Genomic DNA, 21812 nt, shown 5'->3' on the forward strand with positions numbered 1-21812 from the left:
AGCTGCCTGCATCTCTGCATTGCACAGCTTTTTCTCTGCAGCAGGCATGTTCCCCTAGAACAGAGATCTTCAAACTTGGCAGCTTTAAGACTTGTGGACTTCAACTCCCAGAATTCTCCAGCCAGCTGAAGTCCACAAGTCTTAAAGCTGCCAAGTTTGAAGACCTCTGCCCTAGAAGAAGACATGGCTGCTTCAAAGAGTTGCTGACAGGTTCTAAATTTGTAGCCATTTAACCACCAAAGCACTTTTTTGCGATCAAATCTAAAGCACTGTACAATCCTAAATGTCATACTCATTTTAAAATAGATATAGATAAAGATATAGCAATAAACAAGAAATAAAGTAAACAGCAAAGCAATACTGTATAGCAGGACAGTGAGCACAAAAAGTTACAAAAAGAAATAGCATGCTTACCCTTTCTACTGTACGCATGATGGAAAATGTTGGTGTTTTTTTTTTTTTTACTTTCCTTTGAACATGAAGAAATATGACTTCTGAATTTTCAACAGGAGAGTGATTCAAAAAGTAATACCAGTAATTAGAAAGGGTTATAAATAGAGTTGTATTATAAAGTGATCCATAAAGCAATAGAATAACTGACTGAAAATATTTAAGACTTTCATCATCTTAAGTGATGCCCTTTTTGGTAGCTTTTATATCTATAAATTTCCCTCTAGTAGTTCACGTAAATAAAAAGCATCAGTAACATCAATATAGTACAAGACATAAAACACTCTCAAGAATAATCAGGAACCTCCAAGTCTAACTACAGTTTTGGGGTCCAATGACCTTTAGAAGTTAGGGAATTTTATGTTTCTTCATAATATGATTCTTGTCATGAACAAACAGGCTAATATCTACTACTGATTGTGAGATTATTTTTGTAATTGTAATCCATCATGATGGTTTTGAACTGTGAAGATCTTTAAACTGCAAAAGTATTAGGAGTCTAATGCTGATATATTCTTTCTTTTGGGTAAAATTTATTTAGTGATTATTTAGTTTTACAGTGTTTATACATCGAGTCTAGGTTAGGCCTGAATCTTAGTTATTTGTTCTTTTGGGCACTGGGCCAGCACCTTAAACATAGGCAGGATGTTGTTGCTATTATTTTTATGCTATATATTATTTAAGATATAATCTTCAATTCAATTCAATTCACAGCCTTGGACAGGTAAAAGCTTAATAGTTCAAGTCCTAATCAAGGACCTAAAAGCTATTAAAATTGCGCCTGAGTATATAGGCAGTTCCGAGTAGGGTGTTTTTTTGCAAAGTTAAGATATTCAGGTCTAATAAGTTCAAAATTTGCATGTATCTAGGCAGCCCTTTGGGTATTGCTCCAAGGACTCCTATTACTATTGATTTCTTCCTCCATAGTTGCTCAACTGCAATTTCCAAATCACAATATTTTTGTTATTTTTGTTATTATTAGTATTGGTATATTTTGTATTATTTTCATTGTCTTTGATGATGAAAAGATAAACACTCTCATAGAGATGTATTTATTATTAATGGTCTTCAGCTTCAGTTACAGAGACAATTTGGTATAGTGTAGGCACCAGCCTAGAAACCAGAAGATGCTGAATTCTAATCCTGCCTTAAACTCAAAGCAGGGGTGAAATTCAGCAGGTTCTGGAGAACCGGTAGCAGAAATTTTGAGTAGTTTGGAGAACCGGCAAATACCACCTCTGGCTGGGAGGTGGGATGGGAATGGAGATTTTGCAATATCCTTCCCCCAGGAGTGGGGAGGGACTGGGGGTTTTGCAGGATCCTTCCCCTGCCATGCCCACCAAGCCATGCCCACAGAACTGGTAGTAAAAAAATTTGAATTTCACCACTGGCTCAAAACCAGCTGGGTCACCTTGAGCCAATCACTCTGTTTTAGACCTAGAAAGTAGGCAAGGGCAAATCTCTTCTGGAAAAAAAAATTGCCAAAAAAACTGCAGGGACTAGTCCAGGCACCTTCCAGGAGGTCAATACTGATTTGAACATGCATTTGCACACATATATACACCTACACATAGAGAGCTTCAGTAAATATTCTAAACTTTTTCTTTTCTAAATTGTCTCTTTCAGCAGGGATAAAAATAGCATATCAATGGCTGCAAATATGAACTCCATGTTTTCTTTTAGTTCTAGTGCTTTAAAATTCTTTGTGGACAGCTGCGCAGAACATGCTGGCCTGCCAGCAGAGACACTTTTTCCATTAGCCAAAGTGAACAACCAGAGAGCAGAAACACAAAACAAGAAAGCCATAAAGTTAAAATCTGCTCTTCTCTTGATTCTAAGATTATTTGAGAATTGAGATGCGCTGAAAACACAAAGCAGTCTGCTATGTGTATATCTGGGGTCATGTGACAAACTTATGCAGAAAGCAGTCACAAAAGACATATGCTCTAAAATGAACTCTAAAGGCTTTAGTCTCAAAAATCATCGGCCATGCTACCACCCGCCACACTTGTGAGTTCATGGAAGCCTGGCATTCCACAAGCAATTCCATCAACAGGCACATTGATCTACAACCAGCCTACAAACTCCTCAGAATCCAAATCAACCACACAGCCAACCAGAGACAGCATCAACCCCCAACCAGCCCATGCCCCCCCACCAGTTCACCTCCCAATGATCCTGACCTAATGTAATCTCCTTATCCCAAGACCCATCCCAAGACCCATCATAAGACTCACTGATGACTCCCAGCTGACCCATCACAAGACCCACAAGACCCTCACTTGACACATCCACACCTGGAGCCCTTATAAACAGAATAACATTCTGACATCCCCTAAACTCCACTGAAGATGTTACCTAGCCTGGTAATGAAATGTTTGGAAGCCAACCCACAAGCTTGGAGAATGAACCTTCACCTTCATCCTACACCCGAGCTACAGATATTCACCACTATTGCTTTAGTTGCTGTTTAAATAAGGTAAGAGTCTTTACTCAGATAGTAAAATGGAAGAATCTCTCAAAGTCCACTACAGACATTTTTGCTTTGTAATATCTACAAAATATTACATCACTTCTTAGCATTTACAATGAGCTATAACAGCTCAAATACTCTGAAAACTGTATTGTGCCAGGGAAATGAAACCCCTTAGGAAGCATAACACTCACTGGATAAAGAGCCTTGGTAGTAAAGTGGTCTAAAACACCCTGTTATTAAGACCAGCTGCCTGCAATTACTGCAGGTTCGAATCTCGCCAGGCTCAAGGTTGACTCAGCCTTCCATCCTTTCTAAGGTAGGTAAATTGAGGACCCAGTTGTGGGGGCAATAAGCTGACTTTGTATAAATATACAAAAGGATGAAGACTATTGCTTAGCACATTGTAAGCCGCCCTGAGTCTCCGGAGAAGGGCGGCATATAAATCAATTTTTTTTTAAAAAAGGCATTGACTACATAAAATGAGCCTCACATTATTAAATTTTGCACATGCATATTTAGGATTTGTTTTGCTTTAGAAAGTTAAACTCCAAAATGGCCTTAATGTTTATTATTTCATATGTGTATTCACTCTAGGAACTTCATGGAGCAAAATATCGATAGTCACATCAAACATACTTCCATGGTAGATTTAAAGGTCAGGCTAATGTTCTTTAGAAGGGACAGTGGCTCAGTGGCTAAGACACTGAGCTTGTTGATCGAAAGATCGGCAGTTCAGCAGTTCGAATCCTTAGTGCCGTGTAATGGGGTGAGCTCAGGGGTGAAATGCTCCCAGTTCGGATCAGATTGCCCGATCCAGTAGTGATGGAAGTGGGTGGTTCGGAGAACCGTTAGCAAAAATCCCTGCCCCCCTCCCATGCCCAGCTGAGCCACACAATCATCAGAGGGATTTTTTTTACTTTTAAAAGCATTTTTTCTACAAGCTCTTCGGCTGAAAAAATGCTTTTAAAAGTAAAAAAAAAAGCCTCTGATGATCGCGCGGCTCAGCTGGGATCGTCAAAGGCCTTTAAAAGGAAAAAACCCCCTTTTTTTCTTTTAAATGCCTCTGGCGATCCAAGCTGAGTTGCCTGATCAGAGCCTTTTTTAAAAACTCAGCTTGGATCGTCAGAGGCATTTGAAAGCATTTTTTTACAACCTCTTCGCCGAAGAGGTTGTAGAAAAAATGGTTTTAAAAGTTAAAAAAAAATTGGCCACGCCCACCCAGTCACATTAAACCCCCCACACACACACCAAGCCACGCCCACAGAACCGGTAGTAACAAATTTTAGATTTCACCACTGGGTGAGCTCCCGTTACTTGTCCCAGCTTCTGCTAACCTAGCAGTTCGAAAGCACATAAAAAATGCAAGTAGAAAAATAGGGACCACCTTTGGTGGGAAGGTAACAGCGTTCCGTGCGCCTTTGGCGTTAGTCATGCCGGTCATATGACCATGGAGACATCTTCAGACAGTGCTGGCTCTTCGGCTTTGAAACGGAGATGAGCATTGTCCCCTAGAGTTGGAAATGATTAGCACATAAAGGTAAAAACCTTTACCTTTTTAATGCTCTTTAGGATGTGCTGGGACATCCAAATATTGAAGGAAGAGAGTCATCATAAGTTATGGTAGCCAAAAACTGGGGATCTTTTCTTTTCAAACAAACGTATTTTATTACAAGGCATAAATTTGCATGAGCTATAGATCACTACATCAGATTCATGAAGTGGCTAAATGTTTGCAAGGTTTAAACTGAGATGATATGTAAGGGGGTGGGGGATGAAGACTGGGTGGTAATACAGATGCATGTGAGACAGATTCCTTATCAATTAACAATTGTAATGTGTTAAAAATTGTTTTTGTGAAGACCTTCTGAGATTGCCTGAAATCTTTTGAAGTATTCTGACTTCATCTTAATTGTACTGTGAACTTCTTTTCTTCCAAAATAGTTACTTTAAGATCTCTAATGGTAGTTCTTGGGAAGGAGAAATACTGTGATATTGCATTATCTTTCATTTGAGTCCTGATCTCAAATGTGTGTAATTATTTTGTGCAAAGTTTGCTTCGTTTGTCTTGGGCCGTCATGGGCTGATGGTTACCTATATCACCTTAGGGGAAGAGAACACATGAAGATGACTCTAATTTTGTGTGTGAAGATATTGAGTATGTGTGATGCTGCTGTTGATATACTGTAAATGTAGAGGCAAAGTTTGGGTTTGTTGCAGAATCTGGTTTCATTTATTTATTATTTATTTGTTTATTATTTATTAGTTCAATTTATATGCCGCCCTTTTCCAGAGATTCAGGGCGGCTTACAATGCATTAAGCAATAGCCTTCATACTTTTGTATATATCTGCTTAGTAAGGCTTTTGGCCCCCCCTAAGCGGTATTCTTTTTTATACAAAGTCAGCTTATTGCCCCCACAATCCGGGTCCTCATTTTACCTACCTCGAAAGGATGGAAGGCTGAGTCAACCTTGAGCCTGGTGAGATTTGAACTTGCAGTAATTGCAGGCAGCTGGTAGCCAAGTACTACTTTAACAGCACTTAGTCCACTGCATCACCAAGCTCCTTTAGCATCATCATTCTGTTATTTCTTATTGCTTTTGAGAGTCTGCTTCCCACTGAGTTACGTATATGCAAGGATGGCTCTGCCACCCAGTGCCTGAATCTACCTTGTGTATTCCAAAGTAATTGTTGCGTAAATGGTGCTCCTTACTTGTTCAGCACACTGATTTGCAACCTTAATTTAACTGTTGCAGCAGTAGGATAATAGATTGCTCCCAGTGTTTTTCCCATTAAGAGAAATGGAAATGAGGATTATTAGTGTCATGTAATACAAAACTTCCAGAGAGGTATAGTTGCTCAGCAATAGAGAAATATAATTTCAAAATAACTTAAAAATTACTCTACTTGTAATGGTGCTGAAGAAAAAAAATCCCATTTTTTTCCTAGCCATTTTTTCTTCTAGTTGATGACATAATTGATTTAGAATATCTTTCTTTGTGGGGGAAGGAGAATATCTTTCTTTGTGTTGGTGAAGCTTTTGTTGGTGTAATATAGTGTTCTTGCAATTATTTGATAATGAAATGCTAGGGCAGGGGTGTCAAAACTCACGGCCCGCAGGCCAGATGGATCATGCACTGACCACGCCTACCCCAGGTTTAGCAAAGGGGGGAAAAGTCACAATATATCACATGATGACAACATGACAATGCGAGTTTGACACTCCTGTGTTAAGGGATATTTGGGAATGGCTTCTCCTCCATTCTGTCTGGCTTCTTCAATTTGATCTCAAAGAAAAGCATTGTGAGACAATTCCTTCCACTGGGGAATAGAGTTACTATGGTTGTGTGTCCTTCTAAGGTATAATGCCAAATGTCCAGGCCTTTATTGTGTATTCCATTAAAGTTTCAGCCAAGTCTATGGCAGAGTTCAGCTGGTCTGTTCTTAATAATTAAATGCAGATTAGGCTGCAATATTTTGCAGCACAGCATGTTCAGAAAAGCAAAGCTACTAGTGCAAAGAACTTCCTGTGGATAAAGCAGCATGACTAAACCAAAAGGAAATGTGTTGGGGACAAGATCAGTAGCTATAAATTGCCTTTCAAGAGCTGGAGATGTTTCTCTGAGAAGAACAAAATACTTTCAAGTGTTTCTATGGCAATCCTGTAGGAGGCTGAGCTGTATCAAGCCTTTTATCACGTAACAAGATGGAAATTCCCCAAGATTAAATTTTTTCATTCTCCAATGTTCAACAGAAATATATGAAATTGAAAGAATTCACAAGGGACCCCTGTCATATATAAGACCTTACTATCAGCATGTAACATAAAAAAAATAAAAAGATGGATATACCATTTAAATCTGTCATCCAAGTACTCCAAGGTTACTTTTAGTTTTTTACCTCATCCCCAGGATGTTTTAGTTTTCTTCTCCTCCTCCTCCTCCTCCTCCATGTCTCTTCTACCACTGTGAGTTTGGTAGACAAAAGAGAATGTATATGTTGAAGAGATCTTTCATATAAGAGACAATGAACTATATTAAAGCTGCACTAATCCTTTGGAAGAGGTACTTCACAAAGTGTACAGCCTATGAATGAATTAATAGTTTTACTGTACTCACTGAGCATAGTATTTTGCAGATAAAATTATAAATTCCAAATAAATAAATACAGAGAGTTTTACACAATGATAATGCATAAAATACAAAGTATATGCTAATAGTGTCACCCAAAATAGATGCTAATAGTGTCACCCAGAGTCACCTTGTAGGGGAGATGGGTGACCTAGAAATTTAATAAATAAAATAAAAGTGAAATAATAAGAACACACATAGATCAACAGGAATGAAAATACACATCCAGTTCAGTACATTTTTGTGCTATTTTATATTAACTCACTGTTAAGTGCATTGTAAGCAAAATCTTAAGATTCTAAAAAAAGATATATCTGAACTGAAAAAAATGTTTAAAAAAAGTAGCTTTGAAGGTTCTCCTGCACATTCTGAAACATCTTTTTCAAAGGATCTATATCTGCATGTCAAAGCTGAGGTGGCACAGTGGTTAGAGTGCATTACTGCAGCTACTTCAACTGACTGCTAGTTCAGCAGATCAGCAGATCAAATCTCACCGGCTCAAGGTTGACTCAGCCTTCCATCCTTCAGAGGTGGGTAAAATGAGGACCCAGATTGTTGGAGGTAATATGCTATTTAGTATACTGTCTTTGGTGTAAGCCGCCCAGAATCCTCGGAGAGTGGGCGGCATAGAAATATGAAAAATAAATAAATAAATAAATAAATAAATAAATAAATAAATAAATAAATAAATAAATAAATAAATGATCTACATCTAAATCTAGCTCTACATCAGGGGTGTCAAACTCGATTTCATTGAGGGCCGCATCAGGGTTGTGTTTTACCTCGGGGGGGGGCAGGACGGGCTGGCCAGGGTGGTGTGGCCAGCTTAACGTCACTCGTGTCGGGGGCACATGTGGTGACCCGAATGCTCTGCCAGTGAAAACGGGCTCCCAATCTTCATTTTTGGCTGGGACAGCCTCTGCCAGAGAAAATGGAGCTTGCAAGGACCACATGTGGCCCTCCTGAGCTCTGGTTTTGCTGGCAGAGTCACCATGGTCCTTTGCTGTTTCCAGGGCAACTCCATGGGCCAGATCTAAGCACCCCATGGACCAGATCCGGCCCACAGGCCTTGAATTTGATACCCCTGCTCTACATGATGTCATTTCTTAGTATAGTATTCAGACATTTCAATGAACATGCACATAAACTAGAAGCAAAATTCACCTTCCCCAAATTACTTGTCTTTCAGATATGTTGACTTCAGCTTCCAAAATGCTGACTGGGGAATTTGGAATGATAAATTCCACATACAGATAGTTCTCAAATTACAGCCACTTGTTTAGTTACTGTCTGAAGTTACAGTGGCATTGAAAAAGGTGATTTACGACTAATTCACATACTTACAACTGTCACAGCATCCTTCATTATTGCAATGATTCACTTAACAACAGTGGTCATAAAATTGCTGTAACTCACTTAACAATCACCTTGTTTAGCAGTGGGAATTTTGGGTCCAACTGTGATCATAAGTCGAGGACTAACTTCTTTGGCTGCACAAGGCTGATAAAATATTTCCAGCTATGCAGATAGCTTAAGTTCTAGAGATGCTCAAGAAATGAAATTAAATTGAGGCATGACAACTACAGTATACAGTATAGAGACTATGCTTTGCCAGGGAACAGGGGCAACAAATAGGGATTGCCTGTATTAAATAGGGACAATTGGAGAGTATATTTTTGTAGAAATTAATTATTGCTTCACTGCATTTTTGATTTAAAGCAACTTATTCTGAATTCATAAGCATGTTTCATAGCAGAACTCATGGCATCTATTTTCTGAGACAGCTATATTTAGTTTGCATCTGCCAAAGTTCACTATCTTGCTTTTTTAAAAAAAGAACAGATTAATGCAGATGCTCTTTTTTCATAGCTGGGAGGAATCAAGAAGTGCATGTGTGTGTGTGTGCGTGTGTGTGCATGTGTGTATATTTTTAGCCCAACATTTGAGCAAGGAATTGTGATCAAAGCAGCCTATAGGAAATAGATGGGCAGATAGGTATTTCATATCCACCTTCCAGAAAGAATGATGCTCAAGGCATTAGTGCTTCATCAGTTTAACATTCCACATAAATACAGATCTCTAGATCTCTATTTCCATATTTCTATGTTGCTCAGCGTTTATGGAAGATGGGGTCTTCATCTTTTCACAGAATTAACATTTCCAAATTTCTGGGCCTTAAACAAACAGGTCTAAATTGACATGACCTTATTTTTCTACGTACCTATGTTATATCCGATATATGTGAAAAGATACCGAAAGGTTATATAATCTCATATTTGAAAGTGAAGGTTCATTCTCCGAGCTTGTGGATTGGTTTATGAATGTTTCATTACCAGGCTAGGTAACATCTTCAGCGGAGTTTAGGGGATGTCAGTGTTCTGTTTATAAGGAAGCCCTTATAAACAGAAGCCCTTATAAACAGAACACTGACATATCTTAAACTCTGCTGAAGATTTTACCTAGCCTGCTAACAAAACATTCAGAAACCAACCCACAAGTTTAGAGGACAAACCTTCACCCTCATCCTATACCCAAACTATTGATATTTGCCACTATTGAAATCCCATATTTACTTCCCCTTCCAATTAGGAAGGAAATGCTCTTTAGGTATTTGAAGCTGCAGAAAGATGCAGTATTACAATTATCAATATCTCTGCTATGTCAGCTGCTTTGAAAGAAACTCATCCTTCTAACAAGCTGTCCCCTGTTATGGCTGCAGACCAAATGGGCCATTCAGCCAAAGAGCCAGCTGAGTGGCAGCCAACAAGTACAGCAGCCAACTATGGTAGGAACTCACAGAGACCACTGTCTTTGCAACTATCACCAGGGCAATAGTCACAAGTAGAGTGACTTCCTTCCAAACTATTGAAATATCCAAAGCTGAAGAGCCTTGAAGAAGTTAGAGTTTCATAAGAAAAAGCCAAAATAAAGATAGATATTATCACCAAATCCTTCATTATAGAAGCTGTTGCCATATATCACCCCAGAGACTACAGAAGACATAGCAACTTTTATCTGCCATCTTCACTGCCTTATATTAAACTCAGTGATTTGAAAAAAAACCAGAATCCCATTGTACAGTGAAGCAAAACTTCAGCACTAAATGAAAAACTAGTCGATAACAATTCAAAGTAAAATTAATCTTAATCAGTACAGCTTTGAATTTTTTTTAAAAAAACAGGAGCTATTCAATGCCCTTTTTGTTGGCATCATTTCAAAAAGGCGGAATTTTTAAAAAATCCTGCCATTCTGCTTTATTCCACATTTGGTCATAGTTGCAGTTTCAGTGCAAGCAGAAGCTATGAGTTTAGGACAACTCATTGATCATGGATCTTCAGGGGAAGTGTAAACCCATCTAGAGTCAATATTGGAGCTAATAATCAGCCAGATGGTTTCTGGAGATAGAGCATCCTTATGTTGTTAGGATTTAATTTGAGTTTGTTTTCCTATCCAATTCCTTACAGCCACTAAAAAACATCTAATGTATCTCTAATACAGTCCAGGATGGAGATACATTGCTGGGAATTATCAGGACATTGATGATACTTTAAGGATGATATTCCAAGGGTTCTTTTCCTGTTAACATTGCCTGAAATTGCCTGCTCATAAAGGATGGAGCCACTATAAAATGGTCCATTCTATCCTTCCAGGTTGTCCAAAAATATGTTCAATAGTGTTGATAGCTGCTGAATTTAATAAAACCAGGAGATCTGTGCTCCTTCATTCAGATTCCCCAAAAAGTCATCCACCAGAGCATCCAATGGCATTTCTGTTCTGCACCAGCTCTGAACTTGGAGTGAAAGGGATGGAGATTCTCTATAGCTGATGTCCCAGATCCCTCTCTGAAGTCTTCCCAAATAGGTAATATATGGGAATAGGCAGATATAACCTAGTATAGATGGATTGAAGTATGGATGCTTCACTGCCATTTTTCAAGGCAGGTTCAAAGTGGGATCTAGAAGTTCAAGAAGGGAAGTTTTGATCCATACACAATAATTCCCAGTTTTTCCCTATAACTCAACTTCAGAGGTAGGCACCAAGTCCAGATATTGTGGACCACAATATCTTAGAGCAGCCAAGTTATGATGGGGGATCATTGTTACCCAATCTCTCTGGCCTTCAAGTTGCAGATACTGAAAAGACCAAAATCAGAGGGTTAGAGAAGTGGTTTCAGAGACGGATTTTTTTCCATGCTCATTGATCCATATCTTATTATGCATGTTCAGTCTGCATACTTCTCTGAATTGTGAAGAAATAAGATCTTACTACATACGGACCTGGCATTTAGTAATAGCAGCCTGAAACTAAGACATCCAGCAATATGGAATCCCTGAGATGGTAACAGTTAGGTTAAAAGAGGGAACTGACACAAATTTGCCCATCTTCCTTCTTGTGTGTGAGCTTTTAGAATAGAATAGAATAACAGAGTTGGAAGGGACCTTGGGGGATCTTCTAATCCAACCCCCTGCTTAGGCGGGAAGCCCTATACCACTTCAATCAAATGGTTATCCAACAACTTCTTAAAAACTTCCAGTGTTGGAGCATTCACAACTTCTGGAGGCAAGTTGTTCTACTGATTAATTGTTCTAACTGTCAGGAAATTTCTCCTTAGTTCTAGGTTGCTTCTCTCCTTGATTAGTTTCCACCCATTGCTTCTTCTCCCACCCTCAGGTGCTTTGGAGAATAGTTTGACTCCCTCTTCTTTGTGGCAGCCCCTGAGATATTGGAACACTCTATCATGTCTCCCCTAGTCCTTCTTTTCATTAAACTAGACATACCCAGTTCCTGCAACCGTTCTTCATATGTTTTAGCCTCTTTTAGCCGAATTAAAATGTTTAAAAATAGTATTCTGTCAATAAATAAATAAACGATGCATTCTTTCTTTATGTAGCATTGATTTCCATTCATGAATGATTTCTCCAAATGAAAAAGACTTAATTATAACATACTGTAAACTGGTGCACTAAGTATGTCCCATGAGCAGAATAAAAGGAAATGTATAGACCACCGTATGATTAATTTGGGCTAATGCACAGTCTTGACTCACTGTAAATATCAGAGAAATTGCAGAGATCACCAACATAACCAAGTCAGCTAAGTTTTGGTTTCAGTATAATGGTGTGTCCAACCTTTTATTCACTTCACTGGAAACTTTCTCGATTTAGAGGAATCAGTGGGAATTGTTATGCTATTTGTAAATATAAATTCGGTTTTTAAGAAAAAATGTCTTATGCCACCAACTGAAACATACATAATATCAAATAATTCAATCTCCAAACAATCTAGATATCAAACATGTATATTAAGGCTATTCAAACAGACGTTAATTGTGTTGTCAGTAGTGAGTCACCAGAAATCATTCTTGTTTTGCAGATAAAGAGTTCAAAGAAAAATGAATAGTTTCTCAAAGTAAACAAGCGTCTCTGTATGTCATATTAACATAGAATTACAAATAGTTTTACCAAGATTGAAGTGGAAAATTTGGGAAAAGCAGAGCAAGTTTTAATTAGCTCTCCCCTGTGTGGTTTCTTAATTTGGGAAGTAAGTTAGAAGTCAAGCAGCAAATTTTCTTTAGAGAGAAATGCAGGCAAACAGCATCAGCTGACTATGAATATGGCAACTTCTCAGCATTGGGAAGAAAAACAACAGTGGAAGTCCCTTAATTGTTATCTTGAGTCATCTATACATTTCCTTCTTTTGGAAGACATGACGGTGGGGGAAGGGAGCTTATCAAATAACAGTATTAAGGTAAAGTTCCACCGCCAATTTTATCTACTTCTGAACCTGAAGAGAGAGGTCATAATATTTCGTTCTCTCTTTCAAGAGGAAATAAAATTTATTGGGATAATCTTGCTCACAATCCCGCTCAGTTTTCTAGTACAGTATCTCTTGGAAAAATTGGTACCATTCTGAAGTACAGGTAGTCCTCAATTTACGACCACAATTGAGCCCAAAATTTCTGTTGCTAAGCGAGACAGTTGTTAAGTGAATTTTGCCCCATTTTATGACTTTTCTTGCCGCAGTTGTTAAGTTAGTAACATGGTTATTGAATGAATCTTGCTTCCCCATTTGCTTGTTAGAAGGTTGCAAAACATAATCATGTGCACCAGTGGTGGGTTCCAACCGGAGTTACCACCGGTTCTCTTTGTGCACGCGCTTTGCGTGCAATCGCCGCGCGAATGCACACTTTGCTCGCACGCATGCCGAACTTGCGCTCCACGCAAGCGCGTTAGGTTTCTGCCCAGCTGAGGTGTGGCATTCCACTCTGCCGTGCCTATCAGCTGGGCTAAAAAAGAAGAAATAAAGGTAGGAATAACATGGGGGTGGGCGGGAGGGCCCAGCTCCCAAACAGAGAACCGTCACCGCTACCGGCTCGGCCAAACCAGGCCAAACCGGGAGCAACCCACCACTGATGTGAGCCCAGGACATGGCAACTGTCATAAATATGAGCCAGTTACCAAGCATCTGAATTTTGATCATGTGACCATGGGAATACTGTCATGGTCATAGGTGTGAAAAAAGGATATGAAGGTTTTTTCAGGGCCATTGTAACTTTGAATGGTCACTAAACAAACTGTTGTAAGTGGAAGACTACCACAAAGAGGACTTCTCATAGAGACACAAAGATGAGGCAGAGCAAGCAGAGGTAAAATCAAATGATATGGAAGGAAAACTAATCACGAAAAAGCAAAGATGGCTGCTTTTGAGTTCAAAGTAATAGGGCGTTTACTGAAAGTACCGCTCTCCTTCCTCCCAATCTTTGTGACTCATCCGCTCCTCTTTTGGGTGCCATATTTCAGCAATCAACCCTTAAAGGTAATTATTTTATTTCACAGCTGGTTTTTCTTGTTGTGGCACACAGCTCACCTCACTTTTTTTGCCCATACTTTGTTTCTATTGCCCAGACTGTGTTTGTTTCAGCTTAATACTTCCATTAATTTAAATTGTAAGAGAAGATTTGTACAAACTTGGAAGTACAAAAAGAAAGTTGCCAGATTTGCCAGATGCATTGAAAGCCCGATGAGGCATTCAGATAATGGCAGGGACACACAACCAACACCCCTAAACAGCTGCTTGCCAGTCTCTGGTTTCTAATCGTCTCAGTGCCTGCCTAAGCTCAGCGTTCTCAACTCACAAATGGCCAAACTCCATCTGGATGATTAGCAATTGTCACAGGCTGTGCCATGTTCTATTAAAAAAGCAATTTGCATGGTAGACACAAGTTGCAATCTCAGAGTTGCTGATGGACTCAGTTGGTGTTACCTGCCAGGATTTTGCAGAAAAAAATAGGTCAGTGGTTGTTAGACAGCTGGGAACATTTGATTAATTCTGTTAAGTAATATTTCAACCTTTATGAGTTACTTGATGTTATTATTATGAGATTTTTATCTCACTATTGTGGTCCAATGCCACATAGCTGGCTTTCACGGCTAAGGATGTTCTAGAATCCACAGCCACCTGATTTCTAGGCCAGAGCCTTAATCACTCCACCAAACTAATTCTTAATACAATTGTAGAGAAGATGTGGAAAGTTCTGGCTATAACTGATGACCAGTAGTTTTATAAGAAGATTTATGAACATCATGGGTCACTTTATCTTGGTAGGAATTTTATTCAACTTTCTGAGCTTTATAAGAAAAGGTGGTCTCAAACCATCTTTTTTCTTGTTATTCTCCCTCATCATCCTCAAGGCCATAGGAAAGCTGGACTGTTGGTCAGTATTAACACTGACAAAATTACTTCTCCAATTTTCTATTATGCAAAAGAGTCTCTCTTTTTTTCTACTTCACTTTTGGCAAGCGTTAGAAATTCTTTTGAACTCTTATTATTGAGCCTTTATTATTATTAGAAGGTAAACCAGGCTGTTGTTTTCTTATCCATCTGTACCTCATTATGCAGCCTCCATGGCTGCTGACACTTCCTAATTTGAAAAAATAGTTCTCATCTCTGAATCAGGGGTGGGTTCTACTTACCTTTACTACCGGTTCACAACGGGATCACATGCGCAGATCGATTATGACATCCGGTGCGGTGGCCTCCCACCGGTTTTACTACTGGTTCTTGCGAACCGGTCCAAACCGGGAGCAACCCACCACTGCTCTGAATTTCTTAGAAGTCAAGGAAATTGCAAATTGTTAGAGAGATTAGTGGCTCCAATAAGAAAAGGCACAAATGCATACCTATTAGTCACCATGTAACTTATGAAATAACTTATTTTGAAATAAAAAATGAAATATTTTCCCATTAAATTGAATGGGAATGAATGAAAAATACAGAATCCATTTTCAGCTCATTGCTACTTTCTAATCTAAACAGACAGGAAATATCAGACTGACAGACCTAAATGTTATGTAATGTTATGTAATACATTTTCATGACCACAATAAGTGTTGTACACTTATTTGTATGGAGCATAAGATGAGCTGTCTATTTCAGTATTTATTAGAGCTAAAACAGGTAACTGTGATCACAACAACTGTTATATAATTCCGTGGTTCTTTTCTACTTATTATTCAAGCTACAGTACATATGATGTAAACTGTAATACAAAATACTTGGAGGGTATCATATCGCCTTCTTGGGCCTACAAAAAGCAGCACTTGTTTTGAAAGTTTCTTATTAGTGGCTTTCCAAAACCTATGTGGAGATGTTAGAAACTGGTATCTGGGGATGTTTGAATGGTCATCAGATTTTTGGCTACCAAGTTAGAGTAATTTAAAAAAGTCGTTCTCTGGACACTTTGGTAACATCCCAAATAGTATTATGCTTTGTATATGCTGATGTATATGATAGGTTAACAATCAACCTGCATTGATATTTATGTGGTCATTGGAGTTTTAGAGAAGGTTTTTAAAAACTGCTCTTGTAGCAGTTCCATACAGCGGCTTCATTAGGGAAGAAACAAGCATAGCTCATTTCCTAGTTTGGGGAATCCTGATTGTCAGTTTAATTTCTATTCAGTTGCTTTTCATGAAAGATTTATGCAAATGTTTTATTATAAGGGAGGGCAAATAAAAAGATGAAGGCAGCATACAATTATGGAATTGAGAGGGTTTTGTAGGCCATCTAAAAAGAGTGTGCAAGAGGTTGTCCTTGACTTTTGAGCAGAATGCCAAGGGTCACACTGCAAAAGTAGGCAGATCTGGGACACATCAATGGTACTAGGAGAAAAATCTAACACATTTTAATTTACTTTTCAGTTAGTAACAGTTAAATAGATGTAATTTTAACTATAATATTAGGGCTTTGCAACATTTAGAGTTCAAAAGCAAAAGTGCTTTGGAACATGCAGGGGTATGCACACTATTCTTGACTGATATTCCATTCAAAGAGTTGATGCTTTTTCCTGGCATCACTTGACCTCCGTGTGCTCTGGGAAAAGCAGTTTGGTTCATGTATATTAGAAGCACACACCAAAGCATCTTTTGATTTCAAATCTGAAGCATTATACAGCAGGAGTTAATACAATAATAATCCCCCATCTATCACATTCCCAAATTATAAAATAGTAACAACTGTTAAATGAACCTTTAGAGTTGGTAGATGTCCTACATCTGGTTTCAATTATACCCTCATATATACAGTTGCTATAGAAATTAACAGTTTACTCAAGGACAAGAAGTTAGCAACAGACAAGGAACATAAACTACTGTAATGCTCTCTACCTAGGGCTGCCCTTGAGGACCACTCGGAGGCTTCATCTGGTGCAGAATGCAGCCACGCGGGTTGTGATGGGAGGGTCCCGATACTCCCATGTTACACCTCTCCTGCGCGACTTGCATTGGTTACCGGTTGCCCTCTGGGTGAGATTCAAGGTGCTGGTGATGACCTATAAAGCCCTACATGGCTTAGGCCCAGGATACTTGTTGGACCATCTGCAGCCAGCAACGGCTTCCCATCGCCCAGTGCGTTCTCACAGGGAGGGCCTTCTCTGGGTGCCGTCAGCTAGACAATGTCGGCTGGCGGCCCCCAGGGGTAGAGCTTTCTCTGTGGGCACACCTACTCTTTGGAATCAACTTCCCCTGGGACTTCGGTTGGCTCCTGACCTTCACATCTTCCGCCGCGAATTAAAAACATGGCTGTTCACATCGCCCAGCCTGGACTGAGGGGTTTTTTGATTATTTTAATGGGTTTTAATATATGTTTAAATTATATATTTATACATTTATGTATTTTATGTATGCATATTTATGTATTTTACATTTTATTGGGTTTGTTTTTATTTGCTGTGAGCCACCCTGAGTCCTACGGAGATAGGGTGGCATACAAATTATATTAAATAAACAAACAAACAAACAAACAAACAAACAAACAAACAAATGCAGAGTCTCTGAAAAAAGCTTGCCTAAATAGTTTTACTTTTAATAGGGCCATGCAGAAGAATAGTCAAAATCCAATCCAAAGTTCCATGATCAAGCCAGTCCAGAGGTCAGAATTTTACAAGAAAATCTACACAAAAATCACATAAGAGCTGAAGATTAGACAGTTGATTCTAATGAAGGATCATGGGCAAGGGCTGCCTCTTAAATCAAGCTGCAACCATTTGCCCTTAATCAAGGGATTTCCTTGTTTTGCAAGGACCCTCATAGAACATTTTTACTTTGCTTTTCACAAGGTGCAGGGAGTTGGAGGAGAGGAGAGCTGACATCATCATCATCATCATCATTTGACTGCTCCAGTTTTCAGATGGTGTCTGTATTTGATTAACTACAGGTGATTCTTGGCTTTGTGTTTCCTGATGCTGAGATGTAGCGTAGGCTCTATGACCATCTGTTGGAATTCTATAGTCATGGGGTTGCATTAGACTAGACAATTTCCAGAATTCCTCCCAGCCTTTGCATTCAACAATAGAAAATGATTGCTCCAAAGTTATCCAATGAGTCCTGCAGTTAGCAGAGACTTGAACTTGAGTCACTGTTTTACAAGTCTGGTACCTTAACCACTATGCTATACCATGTCTGCAATAAATTTAGCAAGATCTGAGGGGCCGCAGATTTCTTTATTTTCTTGTCTGTGCTTTTTCTTAGGCTTCATTCACTCCCTACCATTACATCCAGTTTGATTCTCTCCTGTCTTGTCCTGTCCTGTACCTTTTAAACTTTCCTTCCACAGTGTAATGGCATACAACGTGCTGGAATTCAGATCTTATTATCTCCAGCCAATATGGCCCCTGAAATGTACAGTATAGTCCAACAAGAGATCTGAAAGGCTATCTTTTCTATCTTACCACTTTCTGCTTCATGCAGAACACGTTGGCTTGTCAATGCTTGCATAGAGTTTTGACTATTTGTCTTAATTAGTCTGGTTTAGGGAGTGTGAAACCTAGAAAGTGACACTAGCTGAGAGTGAAGAAACATCACCCCAAGCTAGAGAGAAAAAAATCAGAGCTCTGGCCTTTCAAATCTCACAGATATATTGTTGCAATGTCAATCAGGCTGACTTTTCTAGGTAATTTGCTCTGTTTTCAAGGGAAAAGAACATCAATATTCAAAGAAAAAACTAACAATGCATTTATCTAGCTTGCTTTCAGTAAATACAGCTTTTCAATGAACAGAAGCACAGTATATTCATGGTACAAAATGTTTGAATGCAGTCAAACAGCTATGGGCTTCCTCCCATAATGCTGTGCTCTGAATTGTAAAATTAAAGGCTTGCTTGAATCGTTTTTGTGCTAGTTGATTACATGTCCATGGGGTAGTTTGCCACTGACGTCTTTCAAGATAAGACCACACTTGGAATACTGCATCCAGTTTTGGTCACCACATTATAAAAAATGTTGAGAATTTGGAAAACATACAGAGAAAAGCAACAAAGATGATTGGGGGCCTGGAGACTAAAACATATGAAGAACGGTTACAGGAATTGGGTGAAAAGGATTTTAGCGAAAAGAAAGATAGGGGTAACATGATAACAGTGTTCCAATATTTGAAAGGCTGCCACAAAGAAGTTGGGGACAAGCTATTTTCCAAAGCACCAGAAGGCAAGACAAGAAACAATGGATGGAAACTAACCAAAGAGTAATCCAACCTAGAACTAAGGAGAAATTTTCTGACAGTGAGAACAATCAACCAGTGGAACAGCTTGCCTAGAGGTTGTGGGTACTCCATCATTGGAGGCTTTTAAGAGACTGGGCAGACACCTGTCTGAAATGGTATGGGGTCTCCTGCTTGAGTAGAGAATGAGACCAGAAGACCTCCAAGGTCCCTTCAAACTCTATTATTCTGTTATATATTTTACAACTACCCAGTTGGCTAGCTTTGTGATTCAAAGTATGTGAATGTGATTTATATAAAAAATACATTAAAGATAGCTTATTTAGAATAGTATTGAATAATCTGTTACCCTGTAAGTTTTTACCAAACTGCAATTCACATCATCTTGTACCTTTGGCTCTCTTAGGTTGAAAATATTGGGAGTGTAATTATATTCCAGTATACAAAAGGGTACCTACTCCAAACTTAGAAAAATCAATACTTAAATAGTAGTAAAAGGGTAAAAAGAAATTTAAGAAACAAAAGGAGTCAAAGGGAAAATCAAGCTACTTATACACCCATCCAGGTTTGATTCTAGCCAAAGTGGCACTTTTTAGGTTCCAGAATCTGTAAACAATACTAAGAAAATCCATGCTAAAATTGTGGCAAGGTACAAAGGTCAAGAAGAAATGTGTACTAATGAATCAAGATTTTTTTTTCTTAAAGAATATTTGAGTGAAAAATAACGAAACCAGGCTTAGCTGAAAAAAGAAAGCCACCTGATATTTACCACAGTATAGAGAGTAAATTAATTGTTTGGCAAGTATCTGTCTCAATGCGTTATATAAACCCAGACAATGGACTAATTTGATCCACCGGTTAGATCTGCTGTTAGAACATAGCAGAGAGAACTCTTTCTCCAAACAGCTCACGAACATTAATTAGAAGATGTAAGAATTAATACGTTGTCCTTATAATGGACTAGGCTAATCTCATAATAATGGTTAATGGGTTAGAGATATCAAGCAAGAATTGTGAGAAGTGGATCATGTTGATAGAGTTATGGAATAGAGGAGACAAATGCATGCATTTTGTATACTTTACAGATGTTCCTTTTGTCCTTTCATCACCCTGATTCTGGTTTTATTATTAATATTGGTCATTAATCAGCACTATCCAGCAACCAACTTATTCAGGTGTTTCAGCATGCTGTGTAAGGAAAATGGAAGGTACAATCAAGCATTGAAAGCAAATATTTGCATTTCATTACAAAGCAACTCCTAACTGCCTCTCTTTGATCACTGTCTCAGTGTTAAGAAACAGGCTGGTTTCTATCTTCAGTAAGATCTTACTTGAAATAATAGTATGCTTTCTTTTTTCAACCATCTCAAGATTAAATATTTTCGGATGTTCTTTGAGTTTTGAGTCATACAGATCTGGAAAGCATTTGAATGCTGATTAAGGTTCTGTAGGTTACATGATAAAACCAGTGGGCGTTAATGTTTCATTTCAAAGAATTCTTTTTGGTTTTGTTTCTGGATATCATTTTAGGCATTTTTCTTTGAAATATAATTGAATTCATTTTTAACGATAGCTATAAAGGTGGTGTGGTTGTTGCAGTATAAGCCCAAATCTTAGTATTTCAACTCACGCCAATTATTTATTTAAGCCACCGTTGATAAGACTTTTCAAGCCTTTAGAATTCTTATAAGAGAGATTTCGAGTGATGAATCAAATACAGAAGTACAATAGTACAAATATGCGTACAAACTATGGTATATATTCTCCACAGATAATAGCAGAATTGCTTCCCCATAAATAGCACTGACATAGAATAATAGGGTTGGATTCTAGTCCAACCCTTGATCAAGCAGGAGACCCTATAGCATTCCAGACAAATGGCTGTCTAGTCTCTTCCTGAAAACCTCCAGTGATGGAGCATCCTCAGCTTCTCGAAGTACCGGTAAGCTGTTCCACTGATTGTTTTCACTGTCAGGAAATTTCTCCTTAGTTCTAGGTTGGATCTCTCTTTAATCATTTTGATGACGCTGCCTTCGGTCTGACTCAAGCATAGTACATAAAATTATCTGCTACAACATCCTTCCTGTCAATGACTACTTCAGCTTCAACCACAACAATACATGAGTACACAATAGATACAAATTTAAGGTAAACTGCTCCAAACACGATTGCAGAAAATACGACTTCAGCAACAGAGTGGTCAATGCCTGGAATATGCTACCTGATTCTGTGGTTTCATCCCCAAACCCCCACAACTTTAACCTTAGACTGTTTATTGTTGACCTCACCCCATTCCTAAGAGGTCTGTAAGGGCCATGCATAAGTACACCAGTGTGCCTACCATCCCTGTTCTACTGTCCCCACTTATGTATTCATAATCATGTTTATACTTATATCTGTTATCTTATACATGCTTGACAAATAAATAAATAAATAAATAAATAAATAAACAAACAAACAAACAAATAAATAAATAAATAAATAAATAAATAAATAAATAAATAAATAAATTTTCCACCCATTACTTCTTGCCTGTCTTCAAATGCTTTGGGGAATAGGTCACTCCTTTCTTCTCTGTGACAGCCTCTCAAGTACTGGAAAACTGCTATCATATCATCTCTAGTTCTTCTCTTTGTTACACTAGACATGCCCAGTTCTCTTCAGATTGGAATTTTTATAAATATATTTTTTTAAATTAAAAATCATGGATAATCATGTGAATCTATTTGCAAAGTTTAAAGACATTCTCTTCACCTTTGGGGGTT

The 21812-nt window shown here is 38.4% G+C and overlaps 1 protein-coding gene and 1 long non-coding RNA gene across 3 annotated transcripts in view; one reads left to right on the plus strand and one right to left on the minus strand.

Moving 5' to 3' along the window:
- The window catches only part of DLGAP4 (DLG associated protein 4), a 400912-nt gene that overhangs the window by 42648 nt on the left and 336452 nt on the right, over positions 1-21812 (plus strand). The window lies entirely within an intron of this gene.
- Positions 415-9364, minus strand: LOC132711189 (uncharacterized). The gene is made up of 3 exons (XR_009622018.2): positions 9276-9364; positions 6776-6889; positions 415-494 (listed from the first exon to the last, which is right to left on the minus strand). It is a non-coding gene; the product is annotated as an uncharacterized LOC132711189 (long non-coding RNA).

The sequence above is a fragment of the Pantherophis guttatus genome, chromosome 3 (assembly GCF_059756535.1).
Source record: "Pantherophis guttatus breed Tessera chromosome 3, ASM5975653v1, whole genome shotgun sequence".
Lineage (NCBI taxonomy): Eukaryota > Metazoa > Chordata > Lepidosauria > Squamata > Colubridae > Pantherophis > Pantherophis guttatus.